The sequence below is a fragment of the Acomys russatus genome, chromosome 15 (genome assembly GCF_903995435.1).
Source record: "Acomys russatus chromosome 15, mAcoRus1.1, whole genome shotgun sequence".
Taxonomy (NCBI): domain Eukaryota; kingdom Metazoa; phylum Chordata; class Mammalia; order Rodentia; family Muridae; genus Acomys; species Acomys russatus.
This window is the reverse complement of record NC_067151.1, coordinates 19,105,637-19,108,921: the sequence shown is the minus strand read 5'-3', so window position 1 is coordinate 19,108,921 and position 3,285 is coordinate 19,105,637. Positions and strand designations below refer to the sequence as shown.

Here is a 3,285-nt window from a genome sequence, read left to right as displayed (position 1 = left end):
AAAAATTATAGCCTAAAATTCTTTGGGGTAGAAAATATAAAAAGAAGAAAAAGGCAACGTCAGCAAGACTTGGGGGGAAACGATACTGGTCTGTGCTCTGTAAAAAGAGCTTTTTCTCTCCTGGGAAAACAATAAAATATTATTTGCCCCTGTATCAAATTTAGGAGCAGTCACCAAAATGGCTGGCATGGCAGAGGTGGCTGACAACATGGTTGTGTGGCTTGCTGGGGCTCAGCATAGACTTCCCTCACAGACAATGTACAGAGTTCACACGTTTACAAAATGAACTTGTGTAAACAAATACAACTTATTCTGTTTCTCAAAGTCATAAATCACTGATTCCCAACTCACCGGCTTTGGATCACTCTCAAAGCAGAGCTGTTTGCTTTTCTTCTTCTTACTATCTTTTATTTCTAGGGTAATAAAGACCATGTATAAAGTAAGCTTATTAATAGCAGGAAGACTGTGCAGAATGAATCTTATAAGCTAAGTACTGTGTATTTATGTCCCCTTTTGCATCCTTGGGACTAAAAACATCCTGATGTTTAGAGGAAAAAAAGTGTTTGCTTAGTTTCTATATGATTAAAATTCTCTTGACAATCTTAAGTGGAGAAGATTTCACTGTAGAGCAACCAAGCTTATATTTACTGCAGAATTCCTAAAATTCACTGTTCTGTTTAAGTACAAAAGTCTTTAGAAATGAATGAGAGTTGGAGACAGCAAATAGTATATGTGTGTTGGTTTTTGGGCTGTGCTCAGAGGATGAAGATGCGGGTGTCTAAGGCCCAAGGTCTTGAAGCCCTTTTTGCCTGCGTTTAGATCCACTCAAGTCCCAAGCTGGCCTCACCCACATGTTCCCAGTCTCCACTGCAGGCTCATCCTTCACTGCTGCCTTCAGCAGGAATTTTCTCCACGATTTTACAGGTTCCTTCTCACCCCAGAGTGGATTGGAGTTGATGATGTAACAGCTGTCCAGATGGTGAGCCGTGGAGCGCCTCCTTGGCCATGTCCACGGTTGCGTGCGACACATCCTGCCCGTTGTGCCACTCAGCCACCATTCTTTACCCTTTCTCACGTATTGTCCTAATGATAAACTTGACTTCTGAGAATGCTGTTCAGCTCCTAACCTAGGAGCTTGGGGGGGGGGGGGGGACTCAAACTCTGCCTTTTCTGTCCCCCTCACTGGGGTTGAAATCTTGTTCTGTGTCCTGCTGGGGAGATTTTCTTATTAGCAGTTCTCACCTTCATAAGACTGCTTTCCAGTTGTGTGCTGGAGTGATACGACTTTCTCACTTACTCTGGTGCCTCACATTTGACCATGTCCCCTGAAGGGGGAGACCTGGTGGCACTCAGAGGAAGGACAGCAAGTAGCCAAGAAGAGACTTGATACCCTATGAGAATATATAGGGGGATGTAATCCCCCTCAGGAACAGTCATAGGGGAGGGGAATAATGGGAAAATGGGGGGGGGGGGAGGAATGGGAGGATACAAGGGATGGGATAAACATTGAGATGTAACAAGAATAAATTAATAATAAAAAATAAAAAAATAAAAATTAAAAAAAAAAAAAAAAAAAGACTGCTTTCCAGTTCTCCTTGTTCTTAGACACGCGATAGATAAGCAGCACTTCTCAGAAGCTAATAAAAACTCTAGTTTCTCTTCAATGGACCCTAGTTCTCTTCATCTAATAAATGTGCGTAGGGACACCCCTTTCACTGTCATAGAACAATGCATAATTCTTTTGCGTTTTTATTACAATTTGAAAATGCAGGCTACCAAGAAGAGACTTGATACCCTATGAGCATATACAGGGGGAGGAGGTCCCCTCAGTCACAGTCATAGGGGAGGGGAATAAGGGGAAAATGGGAGGGAGGGAGGAATGGGAGGATCCAAGGGATGGGATAACAATTGAGATGTAATATGAATAAATTAATAAAATTAAATTAAAAAAAAAGAAAATGCACACAACATCGTTGTACAGATTCTAGAGATGTCCACAAAACGCAAGCCAGGAATTCCACTCCTCACTCCAGCTGTCTTCACAGGGAAGTGACATCCTCAGTTCACAGGGATGGGATTGTGTCCTCATGGGACGTTCCAATTTACAAAGTGACTCTTTTGCCAGCAGACCCAGCGGTAAGCCAGTAAACTGCTACAGCGAGGACAGCGCACTTTTCCTGAACTAAAAAGCAATATTCTTCTCAGCCTTTCTCATTGGCATCTAAATATTTGATTTTTGACTCTTCCCTGTGCCTAACATTTGGTCTCCTTTTTTTTTTTTTAAAACCAGAATTGTTCAGTCTCCGTAGAGACTGTCAAAAATTGCCAATGCCGACTATATTGCAAGTCGTCACGGCGGGGTAATGGGAAAAGTTTTCAATTAGCAATAATCGCGCCTCGGATAAAGCTACGATACTGCCACTGCGCAGTCTCCTTATGACCGCCTCAACCTGGCCTCTCCATTTCTTTCTTTGTAATTCTTTCTCCCCCTACAGATGATCACAGGGTAAACGTTGACCCTCTGCTTGTGGACAGTGATTTACATGATCATGTATTAAGCCAAGTCTTCATTGTTTTAAAATACTCAGTAGTGAAGTCTTAGAACAAGACAAGGATGTCTTTAATCCACCCTTACTCAACACATATCTGGCACGTGGTCTAGGGATGCCCTAGAAAAACTCTGGGCGGCTAAACAACAGGAATCTACTTGTCTCCGGTTCTGGGAAGTAGAACTCTTGAGATCAGGGTTCAGCTTGGCTAAGTACTCTACCAGGCTAGACGGCTACTTCCACGCATGCGCCTGTCTGGTGGAGGGAAAAATGTGTGTGGTAAGCTTGCTTTCTCCTTTGCATTCAATTCAAGGCCTTGTGTCATGGGATGCTGCTTCCCACATTTACTTTGAGTCTTCCTCAATAATCCAATTAAAAATTCCCTTGGCCGGGAGTGGTGGCGCATGCCTTTAATCCCAGCACTCGGGAGGCAGAAGCAGGAGGATCACTGTGAGTTCGAGGCCGGCCTGGTCTACAAAGTGAGTCCAGGACAGCCAAGGATACACAGAGAAACCCTGTCTCGAAAAACAAAACAAAAACAAAATAAAATAAAAATACCCTCATATGCATGCCCAGAGATCTGCCTCCAACATGATTCTAGGTTCCATTCAGTTGGCAATCAATATTAACTACCACAGTCAGAGAGGCATCAGCCTAAATAATGTCAATCAGGAATGCTGCCTGTGCAGGAGGAAGTGGCTTACAGCACCAACAGTGTCACACAGAACAGGAATCA

At 43.3% G+C, this 3,285-nt stretch overlaps 1 pseudogene; it reads right to left on the bottom strand.

Moving 5' to 3' along the window:
- Positions 1-2,300: 2,300 nt before the first annotated feature.
- LOC127199712 (uncharacterized) lies at positions 2,301-2,433 on the bottom strand (annotated as a pseudogene).
- Between the last annotated feature and the right edge of the window lie 852 nt (positions 2,434-3,285).